This window comes from Lynx rufus, unplaced genomic scaffold (assembly GCF_022079265.1).
Source record: "Lynx rufus isolate CCGP_SWC_20201006 ecotype Redwood Valley unplaced genomic scaffold, mLynRuf1.p SCAF_6, whole genome shotgun sequence".
Lineage (NCBI taxonomy): Eukaryota > Metazoa > Chordata > Mammalia > Carnivora > Felidae > Lynx > Lynx rufus.
This window is the reverse complement of record NW_025814878.1, coordinates 60,837,483-60,858,021: the sequence shown is the minus strand read 5'-3', so window position 1 is coordinate 60,858,021 and position 20,539 is coordinate 60,837,483.

Below are 20,539 nucleotides of genomic sequence, written 5' to 3'. Positions count from 1 at the left end.
TACAGCAATGGATAGATAATCTAAGCAGAAAACCAACAAGGAAACAATGGCATTAAAAGACACACTGGACCAGATGGACTTAATACATATATTCAGAACATTTCACCCAAAGGAGGAGAATATACATTCTTTTCAAGGGGACATGGAACATTCTCTGGAATACATTACATACTGGGTCACAAATCAGGCTATTTACAATTGCACCAAAAACTGTATGATACCTAAGAATAAATCTAACCAAAGAGGTAGAAGATCTGTACTCTGAAAACTATAGAACATTTATGAAAGAGATTGAAGGTGACACAAAGAAATGGAAAAACATTCCATACTGATGGATTGGAAGAACAAATATAGTTAAAATGTCTATACTACCCAAGGCAATCTACACGTTTATTGTGATCCCTATCAAAATACTATCAGCATTTTTCACAGAGCTAGAACAATCCTAAAATTTGTATAGAACCACAAAAGATCCTGAATAGCCAAAGAAATCTAGAAAAAGAAAAGCAAAGCTGAAGGCCTCATAATTCTGTACTTGAAGCTATATTACAAAGCTGTAGTAATCAAGACAACATGGTCCTGGCAGAAAAACGGACACATAGATCAGTGGAACATAATAGAAAACCCAAAAATGGACCCACAACTATATGGTCAACTGATCTTCATCAAAGCAGGAAAGAATATCCACTGGAAAAAAGACAATCTCTTCAACAAATGGTGTTGGGAAAACTGGAGAGCAACATGCAGAAAACCAGCATGCAATTAGACCACTTTCTTATACCATACGCACAAATAAATTCAAAATGGATGAAAGCCCTAAATGTGAGACTGGAAACCATGAAAATCCAAGAGGAGAATAGAGACAGCAACTTGTTAGTAGACATGTTTCTTGAAGCAAGGGAAACAAAAGCAGAAATGAACTGTTCAGACTTCATCAAGATAAAAGCTTTTGCACAGCAAAAGAATCAATCGACAGGTCTCAAAGTCAACCTAAGGAATGGGAGAAGATATTTGCAAATGACATATCTGATAAACAGTATCCAAAATCTGCAAAGAACTTATCAAACTTGACCCCCTCCCAAATAATCCAGTTAAGAAATGGGCAGAAGACATGAATAGACATTGTTCCAAAGAACATATCCAGATGGCTAACAGACACATGAAAATATGCTCAACATCACACATCATCAGGGAAATACAAATCAAAAGTATGATGTGCTACTACCTCTCATTTGGCAGAATTGCTAAAATTGACAACACAGGAAGCAACAGATGTTGGTGAGGCTATGGAGAAAGGGGAACCCTCTTACACTGTTTGTTGGTAGAAATGCAAATTGTTGCAGCCTCTCTGGAGAACAGTAGAGTTTTCTCAAAAATTAAAAAAAAAACTACCCTATGACCCAGCAGTTGCACTACTATGTATTTACGCAAAGGATAGAAAAATACAGATTCAAAGGAGCACATGTACCCCAATGTTTATATCAGCATTATTATCAATAGTTAAATTATGGAAAGAGCCCAAATGTCCATCAACTGATGAATGGATACACACACACATATATGTATATATATATACACACACCCATACACACATACATGTGTACATACAATGGCATATTACTCAACCATCAAAAAAATGAAATCATTCCAGTTGCAACAACATGGATATAGCTAGAGTGTATCATGTTAAGTGAAATAGGTCAGAGAAAGACAAATTCATATGATTTCACTCCACCTGGAATTTAAGAAACAAAACTGATGAACATTGGGAATGAAAAAAAAAAAAGGAGAGGCAAGCCATAAGACACTCAATTGTAGAGAACAAACAAGTTTACTGTAGGAGAGGTTGGTGGAGATGGACTAAATGGGTTATGGGTACTAAGGAGGGAACTTGTGACGAGCACTGGGTGTTTATATAAGTGATGAATCAATAAATTCTACTCCTGGGGTGCCTGGCTGGCTCAAACAGTAGAGCTTTGGACTCTTTGATCTCAGAATTGTAAATTCAAGCCTCACGTTGGGTGTAGAGGCTACTTACAAATAAAATCTTAAAAAAAATTGGGGATCCTGGGTGGCTGTTGGTTAAGCATCTGACTCTTGGTTTTGGCTCAGGTCATGATCTCACACTTTGTGAGTTTGAGCCCACATCAGGCTCCATGCTGACAGTGTGGTGCTTGCTTGAGATTTTCTCTCTCTCTCTCTCTCTCTGCCCCTCCACGCCCACTCTCTTTTTCTTTTTGTCTCTTTCTCAAAAATAAATAAATAAACTTAAGAGATTAAAAAAAATAAATTCTAATTCTGAAAATAAATAAGTAAAACAAAACAAAACACAGGTTAAAGTACTTACATTTTAATGTTTTAAATTATTTGTTTTAGTTTTTGTGTAAACACTGCTATTCTAATGCTGATTAAAATATTTGATTAGTAATGTCTTGTAATAATGCAAACCAAACAAACTTAAAAATAATATATTCAGTTAAGAGATAAAAAGTTTTAAATAATGAATCCCATGTAGAAAATAGGAGTTCTTTAATTAGGAAAAGACTGGTAATCTTAGTTTCAAACTTTAAAACAATTACCCATGAAGTGTGTAATAATTATATTACTTGAAATGAATTATCTGTTTGCTATATTATTTACTGCATTTCTTAGTTTAAGCTCAGATTTTGCCGAAATGTCTAGATTTCCTTTGAGTATGGGAAACTTTTCAGTCATCCAGTGCTTATTGCTTTTAAGGTATATCCTTGTCAATATCTCTGCTATTTCACAGTATATTTCCTTCACACCTCATCATAGAGCACTCATCCAGTTCCAGGGATTTACTGATGGTGAATTTCTAAAGTTGAATCATGAATTCCTTCATAGAGCCTTCACTGTCTGTTAAATTCACACTGATTTTCCATGAAACATTGGAGTTAGAATTTTCCCATTGTTATATATAGTAAAGTCTATGTAAAACACTGAAATGTTTTACGTATTAGATATTAGATATTTAGACTTGAGATTAATGCAGCAGCCTTTGCTTAAGAATATACTGGTTCTGAGATAGTTTCTCTTTTTAAACTATATTTTGTATAATGAAACATATATGAATTGTTTACAACAAAATGATGTGACTTTTTGGTGATATTATGTTAAAAATAATTCTAGAAAAACATGAATTCTGGAAATCCTATCAACTGTTATTAATTTAGTTCAAGATTTATAAAAGACTCTAAAGCAGATATTACAGTAAATATAAAAAAGTGAGAATTATAATTGTACTCAAGGAGCTTATTCTTTCATTAGTAGAATATTTTACATACATGTATAACAACTAATAGTAAAGTCAGAGAATATCAATGTCAGATAAATGAGTAAATAGAAACCTCAAGACCTCAAGAAACCAGTTTAGACCTGGCAAGGTATCACTTCACTGACACTTCCTTGGTTTCCAAAACAGCTTCCTCAATGCTCTGAATGTAAATATTAAGAAATAAGTGTTAAAGAACAAGTTACAATTTTCAGCTTACTTTACTTGTGTTTTGAACAGGACTTTGTTTTACAGGTCTCTGCTATTGACTGAGGCATAGATCATTGTAAGTTAAGGAATGGATATAGTATAAGCAATAGAGAGGTTTTTTAAAAAGCATAAATCTTAATGTGTGAGTGAAAACAAGTTCCTGACTGACCAAAGAAGTGTTTGAAAAACCAGCCAAATCCCAGAGTATTGTAAAGGCCCACTCACCATCTGTTTGAGAATCAAAGGGTCTGGATGTGATGACAAATCATAGTTAATGCAAGCAAAGGAGTAATTGCCCTTTCTACTTGAGTTTGTGAAGCCTTGACCACTTCACAGACGTAAAGATTTGCAGATTACTCATCCAGGGGAATCTGATGAGTCAGCACATATTTAGAAAGAAAATGAAAGAAAATGAGATAATGATATAAATAATATAAAAATGTGTAAAGAAGGAAGAATGACAAAAAATCCTGACTCTCAATGCTTAATCTTTGAGAATAGAACAATCTCCATCTTTTGCATAGATTTATCTATTCATGACCAGTTGATGGATGAGTGTCTCTAACGGTTGAATGAGTGTGCATTTTCTTTTGGAATAACAGATGCTTAAAATGGTATTATGAGTCTTCCATTTGTTATATTGGTTTTTTTAATCTGTATCAATGTAATTATCTTAAAATTTTGCTCAGCAAATATCTAATCCAGGAAGATAATGTTATGTTTAGTTCCACTCTTCTCTGCTACTCATACTTTGAATTATAGGACTTATTATGTTCTACTGACTAAATCCTTTTAGACTTAAAATTTTGATAGTGAATGTGAGCAAGTATTCATCTACTTAGTGTAAGAAGGCAACCATATCTCTTTCTAGCTCACCCCTTACTTATTGGTGTCTTTCTTTCTACTATGCAGGCATTGAGATGTGGAAGGCAATCTCTCCCTTTTTGACTATTTTTCCATGTTCTCAGTTCACTGATAGTGAGAAAGAGCTGATTTAACCTGAGCTTCAAATCACCAAAAATGAGCATTAATACATTCCTACTGTTCATAGACATGTATATTTCAACATTAAAAAAAAATGAGTCCCTTTTTATAGGGCATTGAATCTCTAAATTCTATACCTCACTCACAGGTGGATTTGAAAAGGGTTTATGAATAGAGTATAGCTCTTGGTTCATCTCAAATAAAATTATAGTTACCAGAATATCCTGTTCACCCTTACATAATCTCAGCCCTCAGTCAATATGATGTTTTGGTTTTGAAAGCGTATTTCAGATTCAGCTCAGCCGTTGTCTTGAACATCAGCTATGTTTTTGACCACACATCAAGTGATATGTGACTCCCAGCCTTTTTCTTTATAATAAACATGCTATGTTTTGCTCAATTTCTAGTCACATTACCCCAAAATGCTGAACTACTTCCCTGATCTAAACTATCTAAACTATGCATTGTTAAAAAATCAAGGAGTCAGGTTGAACATGTAGGAAATAATGAGACTTAGGACTAAATATGGAGGAAATATGTTACCATCTAAGCATATATATAAAGCCTTTGATTGTTTATAATTGTTTTTTTAAGAGTGTGTGTGTGGGCAAGGAGAGGCAGAGGCAGAGGGAGAGGGAGAGAGAATCCCAAGCAGGCTCTGTGCTTTCAGTGTAGAGCCCTATGTGGGGCTCGTTCTCACTGACCCTGAGATCACAATCTGAGCCAAAATCAAGAGCTTAACCGACTGAGCCATAAGGGCGCCCCTGATTGTTTATAATTCTTAATAAAACTCCCAAGTCCTCAAATGTCATAAACAACATCTACCCTCTTGATCTCTACATTTGACTTCTTTCTTAAACTCATTAATTTATAGCTTCTATCAACATTGCTTCCTTTGAAACTCTATCTCATCAAGTTAGTAGTTGTCCCCTAGTTGTTTCAACATATTCTGTACACATTTTTTTTTGGACATCTTGACATTGGTATCTATTCCCTGCTCATTAAAAGCTCCCTCTTTTTTTCTGTGATGGCTTATAATATTGCTCTCACTCACCTTTAGGCTTCACTTAAGACTATTTTTCCTCTTTGCAATCCTTCAAATGTTGGTGTGCCTCAGTGTTGGTTCTCTACCCTTTTCTAATTTCACACATTCTTGAGTGATCTCCTTCCTGTTTAAAGCTTCACTGTTGACCTATGTGCTGGTGACTATTGCAAATGTTCCCATGATTCCAGACCCACAGATCCAGCTGTGGAGTGCTGGAGTGCACATTGCCACCTAGATGCCCACAGACATTTCAAACCCACCATGCCCAAACTAGAACCCATCAAATTTGTAATTGCTGTATCAATTTTTCTGCCAAAATAAATATATCATAAGGAATGAATACTTTGATGCTTTTGAGTTTTCTATTGTATTAAAGACCAATTATAGGAAAAATGTTTTAAGATGGGAGCATATTTTAGTAACCTTCAGTATTTTCCTATTTTTCTGTGTCTTCTGCTCCTTATATGGCTCCTTAATCATACATTTCATATTAAAGTACAAATGCATATATGTGAATCTGTGTGTTCATATATATGTATGTGAATATATGTGATATCTATGTGATATAAATATGATATAAAATCATGTGATATAGATAGATAGGTAGATAACTATCCCAATTGCTGAATGACCTGAAATTATGGTTGATAGCACACAGCTGAGAAGAAAATTATTAAGCTCTCATTCCCTATATTCTAAGAGGATTCGGGTCTTGGTGTGAGATGCCCAGTTTTCTTCTGTGCTCAAGAGAAATTAAACTGGTATCTTCTGCCTTTATCTTCAGGAGACATTGGAGAAAATAACATTTCTGAGAAGAACATTCTAGGTGTCTAAGTATAGGGTCTGTTTTCTCTTGGGAAAGGTGTGGACAACAGTCTCTTAAGGAAAAGGGATATTGGTCCCTGATACTGATGTAAAGATTTCTAAAACCAACAGGTATACAGGAATAGCCCATACTAAGGGCTCCAAAGGACCAAAGTTTAGTATCCCTGGGAATGAGAAGATAGTTTCTTCCTTCCCGATTCACTCTTAGAAGTTGGAAATAGGCCTTGACAAAAAATTAGTAGCATAGTTGGTGTCAAAGTTGTGCAGGGGGAGCGTGGCAGTCAGGGAATCTGATGGATAGCACCACATGAATTGTTAGTAGGACTAAGTGAGACATTGCTTAGCCTGTGGCGGTCCATCATAAAGGACTTGACTGACATGTTTAAGCATGCCTACAAGGCACGCCTATACTCTCTTCTTGATTCTGCTCCATAACCTCATCAACATACTCATTCTATTCTTTTAGGATACTTTATATGGAATGATTAGTTAATAAATAATTCAAAATAAGATACTCCAACAGGACTACCACCAATAAAAATTTCTATTATCTAAGTAATATAGGAATTTAAAACACTGTAGTCAGAAGAAGGAGGGAACTAAACTGATTCTTTTTTCAAACTATGTGCCAAGCAGTATACTCAGCACCCTACATGTAATAAATTGCTTTGTCTGTGCAACAATCCTATGAAATAATATTTCTATTGCAATTCAGTAGATGAGAAAAGTGTTTTTCATAATGCTAAAGTAATTTGTCCAAGATCATAGAGTCAGAAACAAATCAGTCTATCCTCCTCAAGACTTAAAATGCTTTTTGTTATGACATACTTCAGCAAGGAAAACATTTTCATCAGGAAACCTTTTATACATTAAATTGTTTCTTTACTCATTCATAAAATGATGATTGCTTCTAAGACCTATTATCATGACATCTGCGTATACCTAGATTAGAAATGCATATATTTAAATGATTTCTAAATTTTGATCATGTACTACTTAAATGAGTTTCTAAATGTATACATTCCAATACATCTGTGTTTATTTATAAGTTCAATAATATTTTTAATAAGAGCTACCATGCCACATAGTATTCTATACACATTATAATCTTAACTCATTTGATCACCATGTCACCCATGAGGCAGGTACTATTTTCATCCCTTTTTTAAAGACAAGGCACAGAGAAGCACATTTGCCAAAATGCCTTAATTAGCAGGTAATGAAGGGAGTTTAGAGTCACATGCTCAGTTTCTAGAAGCAAATCTTTGAACTTTTTAATATATTATTGCTTCTCTATGTCTTTCTATGATAATTGTATGAGTCACACGATAATTGTATGGATTTCATGAATATTATACAATGTATACACAAATAGAATTTAAAAATGATGAAATAAAAATGAATATAAAATACTTTTTGCTAGTTTTTTTCTAAATTCAAATAGGTCATTTTATGTACCCCAGTTTGGAAAATACTGATTTATTTTCTAGAAATTTGATCTCCTCTTGACTTTAACAACAATGCTATCTTCACATATATTTTGAGATGAGAATTTTATTCCTTTACAAAACAAGCGAGAGAGATAGGAGTTTTATTCCCTCAAAAGGTTTTGTTGACTAGACTGTGAAGATCATCTTTTTGAATAAGAAAGAAGAGAACATATGGAAATTAGTAGCAAACTATCAAAAGGATGATATTACAGAAGCAGTAAGCAGAGTTTAAAAACCATCTGTGTATTTATCAAGTATGTCTGTATAACAAACATGCTTTGTAGGAGTTCACTTGGGTGTGTAGGAGGGGCTATGTCTTCATATTCTGACTGATTAGAAAAAAATATCCTCAGCTTCTGAAGAAATGCTTTACTATCAGGTGTAGAAACTTTAAAAAGAAAAAAAAGCCCTAAATAAATATGTATCTATGTTAAATGCATAAGCCTTAGCATCATAGAAACTAAAAAGATTGTTTCATTTAGTTTAAAGAAATTCATAGCCCAGTAGGAATTTTTATATAGTAAATTACTAGATTTCTGTTATTTGTCCAATTTTTGCTGTGGCAAAAACATGAGCTTTAGCTTCATTGCACATTTCCCTCCAATTTTTCCTAGCCGCAAGTAGACAGGTAATTCATATGTCTCAGTGGGGGTATTTTGGAGCCTGTTTCATACGCAATTTCAGAGAGAGAGAGGTAAATGAGATAACTAGGAGAGGTCCCAGAAACAAACTCTTCTTAGGCTGAAACTCCATTTTAAAAGCATAAAATTATAATAAAATTTAACAATGCACAAAGTGCAAAGAGGCAATGTTTGTAGTCAGAAAAAAAGAAACATAATTTATTCAATTTTGGGAGGTGAGAATTCTATTATTTATTGCAAGTATAACAGGGAATCTTTTTGGTGGTAGAATTTTGCTAATAGGCAAAGGTCAACATGGAATTGCCAACTTAAAACATCAACCTCAGTCTCAATATCCTTCATCCTGAAAATATTTAAATATTTAAAATTTGACTCTTCAAAGCTTGAAAATTTGTCATATTTTTCTTTTCTTAGAAAAATTACTTTAATATAGCTTTGTTTATAATCATGTCATGTTTTCTAAAAATAAGGGTTGCTCCATAAAGAGGCCATTCTGTATAGTTAGTGCATTTTCTAGCAATTTTTTTTTTTTGAGAGAGAGAGAACACGAGTGAACGCATGTGAGCAGGGGAGGGGCAGAGGGAGAGAGGGAATCTTAAGCAGGCTTCACTTCAAGCACAGAGCCCAAGGTGGGGCTCGATTTCACAACTGTAAGTAAGATCATATCCTGAGCCAAAATCGAGAGTCACACTCTTAGCTTAACTGACTGAGCCACCCAGGCATCTCTAGCATTTTGTTTCCTTAAATTAACTTGGAACTTACATTTCCCAGAATAGTTTCACATATACTTAATCCCACAAGTCTTACCATTATATTTTTCCAGAAAGGTCTCAGAAGTCACCTTCTAGAAAAGAGCGATATACTAAGAAAAACAAATTTTAAGAACAGATGTTTTAAATTCAGTATGTTTTATGATGAAAAATGAATCTAGCTTCTTAGGAGGATCCAGAATCTACCCTACCCATTAAATGTGTTCCTATGCTAACTGATCCCATAACAACACTGAACTATATATGCACATTCTCTAGATAAATGCCATACTTCATCAGCAGTACAATAATTCTAAGGCCAACATCCCAAAATTTATTCTTTTTCCATATTTTGAATTGTAAGTTATAATTATTTAATTCAGAAAGGTGAACTCAAGAAACTATCCAGCCATATAAAATGTTCACTTCACCCAGTCACTGATAACATCTAAATAAGAAAAGAATGAATTAGAATTTGATCTGATCTTAGGCCCAAATGGCAGCCAAAGGAAAATTTTATCTAAAAGGGTTTTTTTTTTCTCAGAATATTCAGGGATTGAGTATTATACTTCCAAAAAATAAACACAGCCACAAAATGGAAACACACACACACACACACACACACACACGTACATGTGTTTAATGCATAACTTAAATATTTCTTACGATCTGCTTCATAGAAGATTTTTAAAGGAAATATTTGCAATGATTGTATCCTCTTTCCCAAAGAGGGAAAGACACTGTTTTTGAACACTCTTTGTTCCATATATTATTTTGCAAATGCTATTTGTATATTGAAGCATTCAAAGTTGAAAATCCCAACTGGCTTATTTTAAGGAGTACAGTGTCAATTCTTAATGCTATGACATTATACAAGTAGTGCCTTGGGTAATACAAAAACCTTCCTACTTGTAAGCCTTGTTGTGTTTCAAAAATGTACTACATACCTCTGAATTTGCTCTCTTCTTACAGAATTTTAATGTATTATTACCATAAAAATCCAACAAATGTTAAGCTCCATTTAGGTTACAAGTATTTATTACATGTCTAATAAGTGAGAGACATATTTTAAAGCATTGAGATATTTAATATTTAAAAGCACTGAAATAATTTAGGCATGGCATGATGCCTCATTAAATAACTTTAGGTATGTCTATTATAATAGCCATTGGTTACAAACATTCATTTATTTTCTAGAGCATAACCATTCTTGCTCAGTGATTGTTCTGCACTCTGAAATTTCAGAGAAGATATATTTTCTGTCTCCAATCTAAACAGGTATTTTCTAATTACTTACAGATTTTACCCAGCTTTGATTTTCAAATGGCTTATTTTTGTTTTAATCTATTACTTGGATTTTAAGTCCACCATTTTTACTTCGAAATTCCACCTTAGTGGAATCACATTCATAGTACAGCATGTTCATAATAGAACTGCTTATATTTCAGTATTGTTAGGCCTTCTTTTATATATTGTCACTTTACCATTTTCTTCTTATTTTACATTTTATCTTTATTTTCTTAGGATAGAAGATATAGAAAGCTACTTTTAACAGGGCCCTCATCCATATAACAAATCAGCATGTTAGCATTATTCTTGAGATTCAGTGTTGTGCAGTCTTTGAAAAGATGTATCACACTAGACAACAGGAACAGTCTTTTCCCTCAGCCATAATTCTGGAACCATCCCAACTGCAGGGTCTCAGGATAACCACAGGGTCTCAGGGCTCCTTGGAGCATCCAGTTGTCTTCACAAGCAGATGGAGTGGGGTATGGTAGAGGCTCACAGTTCTCCCTGAAGGGTCCTAGTCAGAATGTGGGATGCTTCGTGCTACAGTGTTGTCCAGCCTGGGAGATCCAGAACACCTGTAAGAAACAGAAAATTTTGAGGAAGGCACACCAGAGCACAAGAGACTGTTGAAACCAGGGATCTGGAATAGAGGCACAGTTTACTAAGTTGAAGACTGATATACTCCTATGGAAGGCCATCCCCTTCTTTTTTATCAAGATGGCTTAACAAGCTCCTTTCATTCATAATAGAGTTAGTTGAGTTACTAAATCACAAGTACAGAGTTCTCTAACTTTTGTCATCTTTAATCATTGTAATTAAAACCGAACAGTTTTTATTTTAACTTGAGTTTCAGCTCTGAACTTCAGGTCAAAGAGTTTTTTTTCCCCTAAAGCACTTCAATATAATGTGAACAGCTGGGAACTGAGCAGTTTTAAACATAGTTAAAATCCTTCCTTATAACTGTCCTGCTTTAATTGACCTTGCATTTTCCCCTTCTTTGAAAAAATATTTCATGGTATTCTTTGAGGACTTTTTTTTAAGTTTACTTATTTATTTTTGAGAGAGAGAGAGAATATCAAGCAGCCTCTGCACTGTCAGTGCAGAGCCCGATGTGGGGCCCAAACCCATGAGCCGTGAAATCATGACCTGAGCCTAAATCAAGAGTCAGGTGCTTAACTTCCTAGCTACCCAGGTGCCCCTCATTGATGACTTTGATAAATTCAATTGTTGCAGGGCTGATTTTAGCCAAAATTATGGGAATAATAATATTATTCCCATAATAATTATTAAACTCATATTGAGTATGATATATGCCCTGACACTGTACTAGGAGTTTGAATATTACATGAATTTTATGTTCATTGCCTTATTTACTCTTTGGTTAATCATCCAGCTTTATTAATTAATTAATAAATATATTTATTCAACAAACACTGTGCACTTCTTATGTGCCTCACACTAATCTAAGTCCAGATACGTATCACATAACAAAACAGGAAAAAAGATCATGCACCTTCACTTATATCAAGACTCAATTGCAGGGGGTGCCTGAGTGGCTTAGTTGGTTAAGCATCCGACTCTTGATTTCTGCTCAGGTCATGATACCATGGTCATGAGATTGAGCTCTTCATTGGGCTCTGTGCTGGGAGCGGAGCCTGCTTCAGATTCTCTCTCCCTCTGCCTCTGCTCCTGGCATCCCCGACTTGCATGTATGCTCCCACTTTCTCTCTCCCAAAATAAATAAACATTTCAAAACTAGAAAAGACTCATTTGGGCTCTCTTACCCAAACCCAAAGGCTTATACACTACTACCCAAAGGCAATTTTGCTTCCTAAGTTCAACTCTGTCTTCACCCATCCATATAGGCCTCATTACTCCCTTTCTTTCTTTATCTTGAAGCTTACCTATATTTGGACAGTATCCCAGTCCTGGAAAAGCTCTTATCTGGTAAACATGCTAGTAAAGTGTTATGTCGATGGCCCATCTTTCTGGCACCATATATTCATTTCAAACTTGCTCTCCTGGAGATAACTTCACTGCAATTTTTGCTCAGTCTTGAGGAATGATGACTCTCAGTCTGGACCACACAGTTCATTTCAATTATGAGACAGAGCAATGTAATAGAAAACTACTGAGGAGATCATTCTATTCTGCAGAGGCCTTACGGTTACCCTTCTATATTATTTAACTCTGACATCTGAGCACTGAATCTTTCCTAAGATACTGATATTTAGGAAAAAAAAAAGATCAGTTTTCTTAGATTTGCATTCTGTTACCCTACCCTCCCTATATTTTAAATCAATAATTTACATGCAATACAACATACAATAAATAAATTTTAAGTGTACAGCTAAATGAATTTTTACGAACTTATATACTCATGTAGTAATCACCACAGTCAAGATATAAAACAATACCTTCCCAAAAAGCTTCTCTTGTATCCTTAACAAGACAATCTTCTTCTGGGACTCTAACATAGGGAACCACTGATTTTCTTTCTGTTGTTACAAACTCAATTTATCTTTTCTAGATTTTATTAAAATTGGATCATGTGATATGTACTCTTGATGTCTGTTTTCTTTCACTCAGCATGTCTTTGACATTCATTCCTGTTATTTCTATGAGTAGTGTGCTTTGTTTTACTGAACAATATTGCGTCTTACAGATATATTTTTTTATTTTTTATTATTTTATTATTTTTTAAATTTATTTATTTTTGAGAGAGAGAGAGAGAGAGGAAATGCAGAAAAAGAGAATGAGACACAGAATCAGACACAGGTTCCAGGCTCTAAGCTGTTAGCACAGAGCCTGATGGGGGCTCAAACTCACAAACTGTGAGATCGTGACCTAAGCCAAAGTCGGACACTTAACTGACTGGGACACCCAGATGCCCCCAGATATATTTCAATGTATTTATCCCTCCACCTGTTGATGGACGTTTGGGCTGGTTCTACTTTGGGGTTATAAAAATAAAGTTGCTATGTAATTCCTATTCATGTTTCCAGGTAAACATCTAGAAATTAAACTGTTGGGCGGTATAAAATCAGTGTATATCAAAATATTGAAGAAACTGCTTAACTTTTTTAAAGTATTTGTACATTTTATATCCTCAAAAGCAATATATGAGAATTCCACTTTGCTCCCTATTCAGTCCATCATTTGGTATTGGCAATTTTTACTAATTTCAGTCATTCTAACATCTATGTAATGTCTCTGCAGTTTTAATTTTCATTTCTTTGACCACTTAAATATTAATTTAATCATCCTATTCATACTGACCACTCATAACCCTTTTCAGGAAGTTTCTGTTTATATCCTTTGTCCACTTTTTTCAAATTGAACTATTTGACTTCTTATCACTAAGCAACATATACGTAGTCTGGATATAAATCCTTTGTGAGAAATATGCATTATAAATATAATCTTCAAATATGTATCTTGTATTTTCATTTCAATGACATAGTTTAAAAGCAGAAGATACTAATTTTGATGAAGTATAATTTATCCATTTTTAATTGGCTATGTATTTTATGCTCCATCTAGAAAACCTTGCCTGATCAAAGTTTGTAAATATATTCTCCTGTGTTTTTGTAGTGGTTGTACTATTTTAGCTTTTAAGTCTGAGGTCCCTTTTAAATTAACTATTGCTGTGATATGAGGTAATAGTGAAGTTCTTTTTCTTTTTTTTATTTGGGTATAACTTAATTTCTTTTGCACTGCTTGTTCAAAAGATTGTCCTTCCTCTTTTAATTTCCTCAACACATTGTCAAAAATTAATTGACTATATATATATGAGTATGACTATATATTCTCTCTTCTGCTCCATTTATCTGAATGTGTTTTCTTGTGCCAGTGTTACACTATCCTGACTGCTACAGCTCTGTAAAAATACTTGAAGTCAAGGGCTGCAAGTCCACAAACTTTTTGTTTCTTTCTTTTCGTTGCCATATAAATTCTAGAATCATTTTGTCACTTTTTACCAGGGTTGGAAAGTTTTTAATGAATCATTTAATGTATTTTAGTTGATATAGGGCCTTTCTGGGTCTTTTAGATTTCTAGGTCAGTTTTGAAAAACATATGACTTACAAAGAATATGTCTATTTCACTAACACTTCAAATATTTCAAATCCATCGGCATAAAATTGTCTACAATATTCACTTATTATTTATTTATGTCTCAAAAATCTGTAGTTATTAACTTCTCTTTCATTCCTGAGATTGGCAGAGTATTTTTTTTCTGTTTTATCAACTGTTTATTTTTATTTTATCTTATTTATTTTATGTTTAGTTTTTAAAATGTATAAATTTTTGCCAGTCTAATAGACATTTTATGGATATTTTCTAAGAAACTGTTTGCTTGTTTTCTATTAATTTGTGCTCTTGTTATTATTTCCTTTCTTCTCCTTATTTTGAATTTGATTTATTCTTCTATTTCTACCTTCTAAAGTTGGAAAGTTAGATGATTGATTTGAGAATTCTTTTATTATATGAGCATTTAAATCTCTTTTTTTTTTTTTTTTGTAGACTGTTTTTACTACAGCCAACAAATTTTGGTAAATTTTGAATATTTTCCTATGTTGTTGTTGTTGTTTTTACTCATGGGTTGTTCAGGCTTATGTTATTTAATTTTCAAATAGGTGGATATTTGGGTAGTTTCTTATTGATATTTAACTTAATTTCATTGTAGTGATATTACACATTTGATATGACACTTTTACGTTTATGAAGACTTATATTATGGACCAGCATTTGGTCAATCTTGATGAATGTGCATATGAAAACAATACGTATTTTGTAGTTATTTGTTGGAATCTTCTGAAATGTTAATTAGGTGGATTTAGTTGATTATGTTATATCTTTTATATCTCTACTTATTTCTTAATTTCTTGATCTATTAATTAGTGTTAGAGTAGTGCTGAAATCTCCAATTACAATGATGAACTGGTCTCTTTGCACCCACGTCAGTTTTACTTCATGTACTTTTAAACTTTGCTTTTGGATGAATACTCATTTTGCATTTGTCTATTCTTATTGATTATTGGGCACTTTATTATTATGAATTTTTCCTATTTATACCTTATACTATATTTTGTTTGAAATCTAATTACTCTTATATTACTATGGACATTTCAGATTTTTTTTGTAATTTCTTTTTCTATGTTCCATTATTTTTCTTTTTCTGTATATTTATATTTAAATTGAATATCTATAGAATGTATTTGACCTTTGCTTTTGCCCCTTCAGTTTTACTATCTGCCTTTATTGGAATGTATAGAGCATTTATATTTATTGTTGTTACCAATGAAATTAGCTTCAAATCTAATAATTTGCTAATGATAATGATTTTGGGTCTCAGTTTTCATTGATTTGTATAGAGTTTTGTTCTCACTAAATACTTAACATTCTAGTTTATCGTCAGTATTGGTCTATTAGCTATTCCTCCCCCCACTCTTTTTTTTTTCCTGATAGTAACTGGAGCATTGACATGAACTTTCAACTTATCACAATCTACCATCAAATGCTATTACATTCTTCCACATTTTATGTAAATTTTTACAACATTATGCTTCCATTCCTCTCCTTCTTTCCTTGGTCTTATTACCATATAACTTTACAGTTTGCTCCAACGTATGTTTTAAACCTACAATAGTCAAACAGATTTTTTAAGAAATAAAAAAGTAATACAGGGGTGCCTTGGGGGCTCAGTGGATTGAACATCTGACTTTTGATTTTGCTCAGGTCATGACCCCAGGAATTTAGCCCTGCATGAGGCCCTGCTGATAAGTCTGGGCCTGCTTGGGATTCTAGCTCTCCTCTCTCTTTTCCCCCAGTTTGCATGTGCATGCTTACACATGCATGCACTCTCTCCCTTTCAAAAAAAGTAATATAAATTTTATATTTACCTACATATTTTTCATTTCTGTTCTTTTTTTGTATATTGATACAAGTTTTTAGGTTAAAACATTTTCTTTTGCTTTTTTTTGTAAACCATTTTTTTAATATATTTCAGTATAGTTGGCATGTTGATTTTTAGGTGTACAACATAATGATGCAGCAAGTTTATATGTTATCCTATGGTCATCACAGGTACAGCTATACCATCTGTCACCATACAATATTATTATATATACCATTGACTATATTCCCTATGCTGAATTTATTCCTGTGGCTTATTTAATCCATAAATGGAAGACTGTTTCTCCCACTTGTCTTCACCCATTTTGTCCATCCTCCCACCTATCTCCCCTCTGGCAACTGTTAGTTTTTTCTCTTCATTTGTAGGTCTGATTCTAATTTTTATTTATTATTCATTTGTTTTTTAGAATGCACATATAAGTGAAATCATGTGGTATTTGTCTCTTTCTGACTTATTTCACTTAGCATAATACACTGTATGCCTATGCATATTGTTATGAAGGGCAAGATCTCTCTCTCTCTCTGTTTTTTTTGTTTGTTTGTTTGTTTGTTGTTTTGGCTGAGAAACATATAATGGAATCACATCTTAATCATTCATCTACTGATAGACACTTGGGTTAGTTCCATATCTTGGTTATTATAAATAATGCTGCAATCAACATAGGGGTACATATATCTTCAAATTACCATTTTTATTTTCTTTGGTTAAATACCTAGTAGTGGAATTATTGGATCATATGGTATTTCTATTTTTAATTTTTTTAATGTTTATTTATTATTGATAGAGAGAGACACACACAGAGTGCAAGTGGGGGAGGGGCAGAGAGAGAGGGAGACACAGAATCTGAAGCAGGCTTCAAGCTGTCAGCACAGAGCGCCATGTGGGACTCAAACTCACAAACCGCGAGATCATGACCTGAACGGAAGTCAGATGTTTAATGACTGAGCCACCAGGCACCCCTCTATTTTTAATTTTTGAGGAACTTCCATTGTAGTTTTCATAGTGCCTGTACCAATTTACTTTCCTACCGCTAGTGCACAGGGCTTTCTTTTTTCCACATCCTTGCCAACACTTATTAGTTCTTGTCTTTTTGATTCTAGCCATTCTGCCACATGTGAAATGATATCTCATTTTGGTTATGATTTGTATTTCCTCACCGATTAGTGATGTTCAGCATCCGCTTATGTGTCTGTTGACCATCTGTATCTCTTCTTTGGAAAAACATTTATTTAGGTGTTCTGACCATTTTTAATCAGATTATTTGTTTTTTTTGTTTTTTTTTGGTGTTGAGTTGTTTAAGTTCTCTATATATAACGAAAGTAGATATTTGCGAATAATATATTCAGTAATGGGTTAATATCCATTTTTTTTGTCTTAAAGATTTCCTTTAATATTTAATGCAGTATAAGAATACTGGTCATAAATAAGCTTTGCTTTTCCCCTGCCAAAATCTTTACTTTCTGAAAGATATTTCTTTTCAGTATAGAAATCCAAATTGAGACTGCTTCTTTTTTTTTTAATTTTTTTAAATTTTTTTTAAATTAGCACTCTGATCCCCTTTCTTTGTTTTGTAGCTTACACAATTTTTGACAAAGATATTTGTGATTTCTCAAACGTCTCTGTAAGTAATGTACTTTTTTCTTGACCTGCTTTTCTTTTTATCACAATATAATTTGATTATATTGTACATTAGAATGGTTTGCTTTCTGTTAATCTTTATTGGGTTATGTTAAATTACTTGGCTATGTGGGTTCATAGTTTACTTTAAATATTGCAAGATTTTCTTATTTATTTCTTCAAATATTTTTTGACACCCTCTTATCTTAACATCCCAATTATCATATGCTAAACTGCTTAGCATATCACCATAAAGCACCTGATCCTTCATCTTCATGGTATTTTCTTCTGCAGTGTCTAATCTATACTTAACACTATCTACTAATTTTTTTCCATTTTAGATATTGGGTTTTTTAAATCTATTTTTAAAAAATGTTTATGTACTTATTTTTGAGGGAGAACGTGTGTGCGTGAGTGGGGGGCGGAGAGACAGAGAACCCTAAGCAGGCTCCATGCTGTCAGTGCAGAGCCTGATATGGGGCTTCAACTAACAAACTGTGAGATCATGACCTGAGCCAAAATCAAGGGTCGGTCGCTTAACATACTGAGCCACCCAAGTGCATTGCATTTTTTTATCTCTTGATATTTCATGTTTTCATATCTCTTACTTCTTTTCTTATTAAAGAAAAGAAAAATGTCTTATCTTTCCTAGTAAACCATACTAGAAAACATCTTTTCTAGTAAACCATTACACTTATTCATGAGAGCTTCATTTAATAATTTTCCCATCTCTCTTATTTCTGGATTTAAACTGACTGCCTTTCTTCTTCCTGTTTTACTTTTTTTTTTTCATTTCTAGTCTAGTAATTTGTATTTGGATACTGAATGCAGTGATTTTATAATGTTGAGTTAAATTTTTGTATTACTTTAAAGAATGTTGCACTTTTATCTGCGTATTAATTTAAAAGTTACCACACACTATTCTAATCTCTACTACCGTAGATTGGTTTTGCCTGTTGTTGGACTTTGTATGAATAGAACTGTAAAATATGTATTATTTTGTGTTGGCATCTTGTGCTCAACATAACGTTTTTCAGATTCATCCATGATTGCCTGTATGAATAGTTTGTTCCTTTTGATTGACGAGTGTAATTGCATTGTAAAAACATACCATGATTTGTTCATCCATTATTTTGTTAGTGATTCCAGTATTATAAATAGAGATACCATGAACATTTTTGGACATCTATTTTGGTGGAATGTGTGTTTATTTCTGTTGTATATATATCAACAAGTGGATTTTCTGGATCATAAGGTAGATACATATTTAACTAATATTGTACTATTTTATACCTGCCACCAACAATGTGGTTGCCAGTACTTGCTATTGTCAGTCTTTGTCTTATAATTTTAGATGTTCTGATGAGTATGTTATCATTGTGGTTTAATTAGCACTCCCTGTTGCTTAATGATGTTGAATACCTCTTCATGTATTTCTTGGCTGTTCAGGGATCTTCTTTTGCAAAGTGCTTATTAAATGTTTTTGTCCATTTAAAAAATTTTATGGTAATGTCCAGGGGGTTTTGTTTGTTTCTTTTTGCTTTTAAATTATTGATCTATAATTTATAACCTTTGTGCAAATTTAGCCCTACTACTGAGGCATAACCCTTCTGAGGTCTCTACAGAAAGCTCCATGCATGCAAAGATAATTTTCACACTGGATGGTGAAAATGCAAATGATTATCCTGATCTATGAATTCGGGTGAGTATTGCCGCCAAACTTATCTGTGACCCATCTTGTCAAATTTTACCCTATGTGTACACTGATTCTTATTGAATTTTTATTGTTATTTTCAATAACAGTAAGTCTATATATATCTAAACAGTATATCTATGGGGCTCTGTTATTGCTGTGGAAGTTCCTTTTTCTTATGCTGCAATCTAGAAATTTCCCCAGGAGGAAAATTGGAGTAAATATGTCGCTTACTTCATTTGTTTCCCTTTTTCAAAGATCACAGTGTTGTGCTTCCTTTTATTCAATGTGTGAAAAGAATAATTTCATATTTTCAACCTACTTTCTAGAAGTTTGTACTAGGAAGATAAGTCTTGAAACTGTTATTCCATTATGGCTAAAATTGGGAATCCCTCCTCTCCTTCCTTTTGGATGATATTGGTCATGATAACTCTACTTTATGGCTCTAAGTTTTTCATTTGCAAGGTGGAAAGATGGAAGTCATATATGTCTTGGATTGGATAAAAATTCATAATAATTGGGTTACAATAAAATAGATACTTAAATAGCTAAAAGATTTGAGGAAACTTACACACACACAGTCTCTTTTCTACAAAGGTATTCTGCCTAAAACAGAATCTCAGGATTTTTATCAAAAAAGATGAGGAACGGAACAGGCACCTGGGTGGCTCGGTCATTTAAGTGTCAGACTCTTGCTTTCAGCTTAGGTCATGATCTCATGGTTTGTGAGGTCAAGCCCCACATGGGGCTCCATGCTGATAGTGCCGAACCTGCTTGGGATTCTCT